The following is an 11,933-nucleotide window of genomic DNA, read 5'->3' as shown; positions in this document are numbered from 1 at the left end:
GACTTTGCAATAGAATGGGGTTCTAGGGTCCTGGTACTTCTGGCTCGCAGGTGTCTCTTGCTTTTGACAGAGGACAAGGGTGAGCGTTCTGGCTTGGCAGGGGCAGGGCCCAGCTCCAGGGGGATCTGGTAGAACCAGCTGTGACATCAGAAGGGCATGTTGACAGGGTGACTCACTTTTCAGGAGGGGTGGAGATGGCTCCCTCCTCTTCTTCCATGTGAGCGGCCCGTGGGACTGGAGCCTGCAGAGCACCCTATTTTGGCAATCCTAAAGGAGGAGTTCTTTCCAAATCAATAGAAACAGGAGACCATTTCAACCCAGGCCTTTACACAAAGATCCCTTGGAGCCAGCCTGGGGTGGGGGGGTATATATTGCTCAATCAGGGTTCATTGATTAGAGCAAAAGAAAAAGAGGAGGGAAGGACGGGGGCTGGGGACGAGTCTTAAAAATGGAGATCTGAACACCCTTGGGCCTATAGGTGTGTAGGGGGGTTTGGGGATAGCAAAAGCTTCTCATCATCTGTTGAGCTTCATTAGTGACCTTTCATTTAAAGGAGTTTTAAGTATAACCATTTCTTATTTGGCCCTCAGGACCACCTGTGAGGTAAATGGAACTGGTTGTAAATATCCCCATTTTCCAGATGAGGAGACTGAGACCTTGAAATATTAGACCACTTGTCTGAAGGGCAAGGACAAGTTAGTAGCTGTGTGCCATGTCCTCTCAGCGAGGCCACAGGCCCTCTTTGCTTTTTTTTATCTGTTGCAGAGTCCCTCCTTAAGACACAAGAAAGATGCCTCTGTCCAACGCATTGGTTTCCCTCCTTGGGATCCGGTGTTTGCTAAGCAGCTGATGCTAGGCTAGTAGGAGCAGAAGAACCTTCAGACAAGCACTGGTCTCTGAGTGGGTCATTGCTTCTGCATCCACCCAGGGTTGATGGGACCCTTGCTCTGGGCTGGCTCGGCGCCAAGCACCCTACATGCACAATCTCATATCAGTCTTACAACGAGCCTACAACATAGGTGTTCCCATAGCCAGACTGGCCATGAGGGCAATTTTTATAACCCCGTTTCTATGCTTCTTCATTTTGCTTTTTAACATATAGGAGTCAAACAGCAACCGTTGGTCTTTCTCGATGCCTGTTTGCCTGTGTTCATTCAACATGTACTTACTGAGGACTTGATCTGTGCTGGTGGGCGTATGGCAGGGGACAAAGTATGGTGTCCCCGCCTTCAAGGAGATTACAGTCTCCTGCTGGTGGGGTGGCCCAGAGAGACCATAAACAGACATTATTGCTCTTGATCTTCATAGCATGCTGTGACGGGGGGATGGGGGTAAGGGAGATCATCTCTAAGGTCACGTAGAAAGTGGCTGACGGAGGACTGGGATCTTCTGTGGTCAAAATGGAAACAAACGGAACAACAATAGTACTTATGGGAAAATGGTACTTATGGGACAGTGGTACTAATGGGTGCCCCATAAGTCCTGAGGCCCTGCAACACACAGTAGATGGAGAACTCCAGACATCAGCCATTCCTCCCCATAGCCAAGTTTATCCAATTCTGCTAGCAGCCCTTTGAGAGAGGTAGGCAAGTTTTCTTCACTTAAGGGAGGCTCGGAGAAGCTGAGTTCCTTGTTCAGGTCACACGATTATTGGGAGATATAAAAAAGAGGGGGTGATTGGCCTTGGACTCCAAATCCAGTTCCCTTTCTCACCCTACCACTCAGCGGAACTTAGAAGAAGGAGGATGAAAGTAAGACCAGGAGGGACCCTGGCTTTCCAGACTGATGCCCTCACCACGGTCCCATGCTTTGAGGTTGACAAGGCACTCTGACATTCACATCTTTGTTGCACTCTGTTCCTTCTTTTGTGGTCACTGAAGACCTCACCTGTGCTCCAGAGGTGAGCATGGGCATCAGCAGGACACAGGTTGCATGCTCAACTGGGTCACTGAGGAAAGTATAATGAAGGGTCTTTTACAAAGGTGAAGGCAGGATCCAGGGAAACCAACAAGAGCTGGTAGTACCCTGGGGCCTCCAGTGGCTAGTAGCCATCATCCCCCCTAACCTAGAAAGGTAAGAAGAGGGACTGATTGCAGGGTCCAGGAGGAATGGTGTTGTGTGGAGAAGGTCCCTTGGCAGGAGCTGGGACCTTTAGTGGAAACACACAGCCAGCTCAGAGCAACCTGGAAGGGAACGAGCTGGAAAATCCACACCCTGACTATAACCTCTTTCTATCCTCCAGGCTCTTGCATATGCCTCCCATTTGCTGAGCCCAACCTCAACCCAGAAGGCAAGGGAGTCTGTTTTTATAGTCTGCATGGGTCAGTCTCCCAAGGCACAGAGGCGGGTGGAAAGGGTGGAGAGTGGCCATGGAGGAGCAAATAGGAAAGATCTAGCATCACATGACCCAAACAGACCCATAGGCATCAGCCTTAGGACCTTTGCTAAAGCTACTAGGAGAGACGCATTCTCTCTCTTTTCTGGGGCCCCTCAGCTGGTAAGATGTGAGGCTGGGGCCGTTGGTCATCTTGCTGCCACATAAAAGCGAAGCTTCAAAGTAAAGCCAACACAGAGGAAAACTGAGTCCAGAGAGATGGAGGGCATTGGTGGTGTAATTGTGTCCCTGGATCCAGCCATGCCTGAAGGTGGAGAAAACAGCCTTGGAGCCAATGGGTCCTTACTTTGTGTCACCTGGTAGGAGCTGGGATTCTGTCACTTGCCCTGGAGAGTGTCGTGACTGATGCAGACGTCTGATGCACAGGTGCCTGCAGGTGGCCAGGACTGAAGAAAGGCTGGAGTGGGCCATGACTTCTGGTTTATGAGCTCCAGTTCTTGAGGGCAGGGAGAATCCTGAGGCCCAACTGAAGTGATGAATCTAGAATGGGAAGCTGTCTCTAAAGGCAGCAGCCTTCAAGGGAAGTCATGACACCGACATAAAAGTCTTATGTGCCAGTGCTGTTTCTTGTGCTTGACATACATCCGATAGTGTCACCCTCTTCAAAATCCTCTTACAATCCCCATTTTACAGATGAGGAAACTGAGGCATAGAGATGTTAAGTCACTTGCCAGAGCCAGCTTTTAAAAAGATTTCATTTATTTATTTTAGAGAGGCAGGGGGCAGAGGAGAGAGAGGGAGAGAATCTCCACATTGAGCATGAAGCCGGATGCGGGGTTGATCCCATGATCCTGGGACCACAACCTGAGCCGAAAACTGAGAGTTGGACACTCAATTGACTGAGCCACCCAGGCACCCCCAGAGCCAGGATTTGGAATCAAGTAGCCTGGCTCTTCTTGACCACCTTCCCTACCCCACTGCCCTAAAACGTCCCCAAATAAAACTGAGTAAAATCCCATTCTATCAATATATAAAACAAATATTAGCACAGCTGTTCTGGGGGTGAGGGGGTCAAGGTCAGGGTTCAGAGAAGAAAGACCTCAGCTCCCTGAGATTCACCCTTGCACTGTGGGTTTCCCTCTCCCCCACATTTAAGCACTGCTGGCATAGGACCATATGGACTGTGCTGCGGAGGCAGGGAGGTGATTTGGACCTGTACTCAGGAAGAACCTCAAATGTAGACTTGGTGTAACTATCTTATGAGGAGCACCATTATATTTGCATCATGCTTTTTGTTTCAAAACCACTGATTTGTTGGGGCACCTGGGTGGCTCAGTCAGTTGGGCATTTGACTCTTGATTTCAGTTCAGGTCATGATCTCAGGGTTGTGAGATGGAGCCCCGAGTCAGGCTCCCCACTGAATGGGGAATCTGCTTGGGATTATCTCTTTCCCTCTCCCTCTGCCCCTCCCCTGCTTGCATGTGTGCGCATGCTCTCTCTCTCTAATAAATAAATAAAAATCTTTTTTTTAAAAAAACATTGATTTATTAAAACACATACTATAATATTTGTAAACCTCCCTGCCCCCTTTTTGGGTATTTCTCCTCCTCTTCCTCCTTTTCCTTCTTCTTCTCCTTCATTGTTTTTTAAAGTTGAGGTATAAATTCTCCATTAAAAGAAACTAGGGCTGTTTGGAGAAATGGCTGATTCCAGATTTGGGTAAGGGAAATATAGATGAACATCTAGTTTGCTAGAAAGTAAGCAAACACACAAAAAATGGTGGAAACGTGTCAAAAGGACAAAGGAACCAGCTTTAAGGAGCTCCCACTGGCCAAATTTGGTATAAACTGAACATCAAATTAAATAATGATAGTAAGGGATTACAACTCATGGAATAAAATAAGAATCCATGAGTCCATATTGATATAAGTAAATAAAGTAGAATCCCTTAAGAAACATAAAAGGAATGGTGGAATTAGAAAAATCGCCATTTGGCAGCCGTCATAGTAACAATTTACTCAGGCAAGAGTCAACAATGAATGAAACTGGTGGGTGAAGGTATGATGGGAAACAGGATATTTACATAGACTTAAAGTATCTCCCTACAAGATACTTAAAAACAACAAAGAGAAAAATAGTAACTTTACAGCAGAGAAATCTGGCAGGCAACTTAACCTTAACCAAGTGATCAAAGTTAAAACCACGTGGTATCACATGCCTCCTGACACATTGCCCTGAGAATGACACATCACTTCTGCAATATTCCTGCCCAACATGCAGAACCTGAACGTAATCACGAGGTAACATAGGATGTCACGAGGTAACATAGGACAGGTCCAAAGTGCAGAGTGCTGTTCAAAATAATCAGCCTTTACTCTTCACAAATGTCAAGGTCACAAAAGACAAAGACTAAGAAACTGTTCCAGATCAAAGGAAACTAAAGACACATGACCACTTAATGCAATTCTGGACCAGAAAAGTTCATGTTGTTATTTTGCTATAAAAGGCAGTAGTGGCCAATTGAGAAAACTTGGGTATGATCTCTAAACATTGATTTAATGTTTATGTATTGATTTTTATAATCTTGTAAGAAAATGTTCTTGCTTTTAGGAAATACACACTTGAGATATTTAGGGATAAAGGGGACACATCAGATCTGCAACTGGTCTCAAATGTTTCAGAAAAAAGGAAACATTTGGGTAAGGGATATAGACCAACATCTGGTTTTATACATATATATATGTATATATATAGACATATATGTCTATATATACACATATATAAATTTATATATGTAAGTTATACACACATATGTATAACTTATATATATAAATTTATATTTATACTTATATTATTATATTTATATATATTGCATGTATAATTTATTTAATAATAAATATATTACTATATATACTATTATATTATAAATATTTTCTATATTATATATATTTTATATATTTATATAAAAATAAAATATAAATAAAATAATATATAAAATATATATAAATATAAATATATATAAATAAAAGAGAATGATAAAACGAATCTAGTAAAATGTTAACCTATGAATAAAGTGGAATATCTGTGTAAAGGGTGTATGGCAATTCTTTATTATATTTTCCAACTGAAATTATTTCAAAATAAACAATTTAAGGTAGCACAGCATTAAAAATACACCTCTTGGATTGGGATTTTTAATGTGATCCCAAAAAGGGTAATTTATGATCTGAGGTTGGTGTCTGGGGTAACATAGGCAAATTCCAGATGAATGGAATAAATGCCAGATAAAATAAATTAATTATTGTCTAGTTAAATCTGAAGGTCATAACTTATTTACAGGCCACTACTAATCATAAGTATATGATTGCAAAACCATGAATTGTTAACATATACGCACTAAAGTATAATTTTGCATTATATGTCAAATGTATATATAAACACACATATTTAAATCTTGCAAGCTCTACTACCATTGATGCTCACCCATTACTTAATCTGCTCAGGAATCAGGGGAGGTGGGCATCATTAACCCTACTTTACAGAAAAGAAACTTAGGAAAATCACAGACAAGCAAGGGGCAGGATTCAGATTCAAATTATCGTCTTTTGAATTCATTTTATTTTATTTTTTTAAAAAGATTTTATTTATTTATTTATTTGAGAGAGAATGAGAGAGAGAGAGAGAGCACGCACACATGCATGAGCGGGGAAAGGGGCAGAGGGAGAGGGAGAGGCAGAGAGTCTCAAGCAGACAGACTCCCCATTGAGTGCAGAGCCTGACACAGGTCGGGGGGCAGGGGAAGGGTTCCATCATGACCCTGAGATCATGCCCTGAGCCATAACCAAGAGTCGGACGCATAACTGACTGAACCACCTGGGTGCCCCCAAATCATCGTCTTTGGAATTCCAAGGCCAGCATTTTTAAGCACTCTGCTACACTAATTAATGATGCTATTGTCATCAACAAACAGCGATTGAGTATCAGTTACTTTAGCTCCTATGCTTCAATTCCTATCTGTAAAATGTGATCATAATACCACATGCTTACTGAGTTAAGACCTGTCCAGCGTGCAGACCCATACTTGCACATAGTCAATGCCTCATGTGGGAATTATTAATATTTACTGTGCATAAGGCACTGGGAACACCATGAAATCTAAGATGCCATTCTCCAATCCAGAAACCGCTCCCCGCAAAGGTAAACAGCCACCACAGGCGACTCACTCTGAGGAGCAGCCTGCAGATCTCTGGTCCATAGAACCAGACAGAGGGATGCTTTGGAAGGAGCGGCCTCGGCCAGTAGGGCACTGAGGTGGGCATGCCAACACTGCTCCTTGGTCTGGGAGGAGCAACTGACCCTATTTGATGAGGTCCTCCTGGTGACCACCCAGGCAACCTAGAGCAGGTGCAACTGGCCACCCTCCCTCCCCCCATCTACGTTTCTTATCTGCTACCATCAGTGCAATGGGCTTGGTGAATGAGACTTATCCTTTTCTCTGAAGATCTCCCCACTGACCCTGGAGGTCTCTGCCAGGATCAGTCAGGGTCCAACCTAGAAAAGAGAAATCATTCTAAAGCAACTAAAGAGGGTATGATGACAGGGAATTGATTGGATGCACAGGTGGTGGAAGAGGGGAGAAGCCTAAGAGCCACCAAGTGTAAAAAGCCACTGCTCCCCATCAGCCAGAGGGGCAAGAGTCCCCTGAGGAAGTTGGAACCACAACAGGCCTGTCTTTGGGAGCTGGAGCCATGGAAGAAGTGCAGCCACAAACAGAAACATTGTCCCAGGCCGAGAGAAGGAGGAAACCCTTTACCCCCAGCTTTTTCCTCTCTCCTGTCTGCTGAGCTCCAGCCAGTGCCCACCAGCTGACCCAGGAGCCTGGGAAATGCAGCTTGAAGGGCTCCCTAAGCTACCCCTGCCCTGCCTTCAGATACACATTCAAAGGGAAGAAAAAAAGAGGGGGGATGGAAAGGAGATAGATCTCAGGGCACACAGGGCCCCACTAGCCCATGGCACTTCCACTGTGGCCTTCTGAGAGCTCATTCAGTGCCCGGCACAGATCCAGGCTTCATAAATGTGTGTGAAGAAATGATTGTGGGGAAGGAGGGCACAAGGGCCCATGTCACAGACTGTTTTAAAAAGTGAACACCTGGTATAATCACTCTGGAAAACTACTGGCAGTATCTCCTAAAGTTGAACATATTATGACCTAGCAGTTGCACTCCTAAGTGCATACATAACAGAAATGTGTACGTATGTTTGCCAGAAGACATTTACTAGAATGTTCATAGTAACCCTTATTACAATAACCTCATACTGGAAACTCCCCAAAAGCTCATCAACAGTGGAATGGATAAACACAGTGGAATACTGTACAGCCATGAGAACGAACGATCTATGATTACCCACGTCAATGTAAAGGACTCTCATCAAAATGATGGTGAGTGTAGGAAGCCAGACCCAAAAGAGTATGAGCTGCATGATTCCATTTGTATAAATAGAAAAAGGCAACACCAAGGTCTGCTTCAGAAGTCAGGGTCATGGTTACCCTGGGAGGTGGGGGTGACAGTTAAGGAGTATTTGGAGGGCCTCTGGGGTTACTGGTAATACTCCGTTTCTTCAACCTTGTGCTGGTTACACAAGTGTGTTCAGTTTTTGAAGTTTTGTCAAGCAGTGCATTTATGATTTGTGTACAGTTTCCTGTACAATATTCTTTTTTCCAGTTTATATATATTTTTTATTATGAACAATATTCTTTAATAAAAAGCTTACTTTAAAAAAGTGATCCAGTGAACAAACACTAATTTGAAAAGATATATGCACCCTGATGTTTATTGCAGCATTACTTACAATAGCCAAACTATAGAAGAAACCCAAATGTCCATTGATAGATGAACGGATAAAGAAGATGTGTGTATATATATATATTAGAATATTACTCAGCCGGGGCACCTGGGTGGCTCAGTCATTAAGCATCTGCCTTCCGCTCAGGTCATGATCCCAGCGTCCTGGGATCGAGCCCCGCATCAGGCTCCCTCTTCCACGGGAAGCCTGCTTCTCCCTCTCCCACTCCCCCTGCTTGTGTTCCTGCTCTTGCTATCTCTCTCTCTGTCAAATAAAGAAATAAAATCTTTAAAAAAAAAAAAAAAAAGAATATTACTCAGCCATAAACCAGAATGAAATATTGCCATTTGCAACAACATGGCTGGATCTAGAGGATATAATGCTAAATGAAATAAGTCAGTCAGAGAAAGAAAAATACCATATGATTTCACTCATATATGGAATTTAAGAAACAAAACAAATGAACAAAGAAAAAAAGACAAATAAAAGAATAGACTCTTAACTATAGAGAACAAATTGATGGTTACCAGAGGGGAAGTGAGTTATACTGGAATTTTTTAAAAAGTGACTACCCTAGTGGAAGGACTGTTTTCTTTTTCCATTTTCTGCTTTCTCCATCTCAGCCCAGGGAGCTTCCCTGGAAACTGGATGAAGGAGGAGGGTGGGTCTGGGTTCATGGTCAAAGAATGAGAAAGAAACGAAGCTAAAGGCCTGGGTGCCAAGTCCTGTGCTAATCTCTTACTGGAGTGGTTTTGTGATTCCCTCAATTGCATACACACATGCTCCTCTAGGGGCAGCACTATGATAATGAGAAATGAGGTGACTCGTTTCAAGTCACACAACTAGGAATGGTCTAGGGCTGGATTTGAACTCAGGTCGTTGGCTTCGGAGCCCAGGCTCTTAACATCTTTGCTCCTCCATGATCCAGAGAGAGCGCGAGACACAGTGATGTTGACTCTGGGTCCTGGTCCTTAGCTTCATGCCTCTGCTTCTGTTTTTCAAAGTGGGGGCTACCTTGTGAGGGAACTAGCCTCAGCTCTGGTGCTTACTCAGGACTTTCTGCCTCTGCCTCACCCTGGCTGGGACAAAGCAATTTCTACACATTTTATAAGACACCAAAGATATCTGGTTATGCCTGATGTTCCCTTCTGCTTCTGGATGAGGTCAAAGGCCCTTGTCCTGATCTGGGGATCAGATCTAGATGGGGGTCCCTGAAGCTGAGAAGGGAGTCAAGTTCAACATGGACACCAAGAGAAAGCATCCAATAGCAGCTCACATTAGAAAGGGAGGTCAAAGGCAGTCCCTGGAGGACAAAGAGGAAAACCAGAAGGTGGACCTTAGCAATGACCTTCTTTGCTTTGTTCTTCTGTGGGGGTGAAGCCTAGACTGACCTTCCTTCAATTCCCCAAACGTGCTTGCTCTCCCCTCTGGGCCTTTGCACAAGCTCTCTCTTCTCTCCCAATCCTACTCTTCCTTTGGTCTTTGCCTGGGGGCTAAAGCTGTGGTTGACTTTGGACTAATGAGCCCGACCCACCTGCATTTGAATCTTACTCAGTCTTCAAATCTCAGCTTAGACCTCACTTGCTCTAGAAAACCCTTTATGACCCCTTGAAATCTGAGCACCGTGGATTTCCCTCCTATAGCACTTGACACACTGAATTGTAAGTGTTTATATCAGACTGGAAGGTTCATGTGAGCAAGCACACCAGCCTTGCTGCTCACTACTGCATCCCCAGGGCTAAGCACATAGTAGGTGCTTAACAAATATTTGTTGAAAGAATGGAGGAAAGTGCCTTGGCAGCCATCAGATGATGGTCAACCTCGCAGGGCTGGTCCCTTTCCCATAACTTGCAAAGAGTCACTTGTCCACAAGCTCCAGTTTCTTTCTCTAGTTTTTGAGTATCTTCCCTTTTGGGAAAGAAGAAGCCAGGCATTTCTTATTTATGACTGAAGCTTAATACTTTGGGTGGATCTGACCATATCATTCCTTTTTTTTTTTTTTTTTTTTAAGATTTTATTTACTTACTTGAGAGAGAGAGAATGAGAGAGAGTGTGTGTGTCAGAGGGAGAAGCAGACTCCCTGCTGAGCAGGGAGCCCAATGCGGGACTCAATCCTGGGACTCCAGGATCATGACCTGAGCTGAAGGCAGGTGCTTAACCAACTGAGCCACCCAGTTGCCCCTGACCATATCATTCTTAAGTCAAAATGCAAAGTGCTGTAAAAATGCCAGGCAGGGGGCAGCATCCACATGGAGAGACTGGAGGCTCTCAGAAGAAAGAGTGATCCCAGAAAAGTGGAAGGAGAGGGTGACCTCTGGACTTTCAGGCACTCTGAGACCCCTTCTGTTTGTAGTGGTGTGGATTAACAGAGGCACATTCTCCTTGCTTCCCAGAGAAGAAATGCCTCCCTCTAAAGCAGGGTTTCTCAACCTCAGCACTACTGACATTTTGAACCAGATAACTCTTTGTTGTGGGGGGCTGTCCTGTGTTTTGAAGGGTTAGTGGGTTGAATAGTGTCCTCCCAAATTCATGTCCACATAGAATTTCAGAATGTGACCTTGTCTGAAGTAAGGATCTTTGCAGATGTAATTAGTTAAGGACGGTGAGATGAAATCATCTTGGATTTAGGGTTGGCCACGAATCTAACAACTGTTGTTCTCATAAGAAAAGGAGAGGATACACAAAGACACAAGGAAGAAGGTCGTGTGAAGATGGAGGCAGAGATTGGAGGGAAAAAGCTACAAGCCAAGGAAGGCCAAGGATTGCTGGGAGCCACCAAAACCTGGGAAGGATTCTTCCCTAGAGCCTTCAGAAGGAGTGTGACCTTGCTAACACCTTGATTTTGGACTTCTAGCCTCCAGAACCATGAGACAATACATTCTTGTTGTGTTCAGCCACCTGTGGGTGATAATTTGTTACAGCGGCCCCAGGGAACAGATGTAAACACCACCACTGTCTACTGTCCTCTAGATGCCAATAGCAACCCCCCTCAGTTAAAACAAAGTATCTCCAGACATTGCCAAATGTCCCCTGGGGGTGCTATTCCCCCTCACCGCCCCCAACTGAGAACCACTACTCTAACAGGCGGATATGATGAGAGAACAGAGTAGGATGAACCTGCGTTTGAATTTCAGCCCCAGGACAGCCATGTAATTTGGGGTAAGTTGCTTAACTTCTCTGAATATCAGTTTCCTCGCAGGTAAAATGGGAGTTAAGAAGGTATCTGTATCTCACAGAACCATCAAACTGATGCAATGAGAGAATGTGTAGAACGTGCTTAGCCCAACGTCCGACACATAGCTAGCAGTCAATAAATAGTAACTGAAACAATAATTGTTATAAGTGTTTTCATTAAGCAATAATAATATTACCTAATTGGTAATAAATATATTAAGAAATAATAATGGCAATTATCATCACTATTATTTAAGGCCTGCAAACTGAGTCAGTTTTTCACTTAATAATCTACTACAGATGATCAAAAACTAATGATGTAATGTATGGTGATTAACATAACAATAAAAAAATTAAAAAAAAATCTACTACAGATGGTTGTCAAACTGGGGTTGTGGCTCCTTCCAGATGGAAGAGTTGCTGGGTCCCCATCTTAGTGTCATACTTTCCAAACTACTACTTTTTCTTCCTCCATCTCATTTCAGCCTGAAAATACACTTGTAAAATGCATAGGGTAGTCACTTAAAATATGTCATCCTCATTTTACAGAGGTGGAAATTGAGGGACAAAAACAGAGTGA

The sequence above is a fragment of the Halichoerus grypus genome, chromosome 15 (genome assembly GCF_964656455.1).
Source record: "Halichoerus grypus chromosome 15, mHalGry1.hap1.1, whole genome shotgun sequence".
NCBI lineage: Eukaryota > Metazoa > Chordata > Mammalia > Carnivora > Phocidae > Halichoerus > Halichoerus grypus.
The sequence above is the reverse complement of the archived record's forward strand: the minus strand, read 5'-3'. Positions refer to the sequence as shown.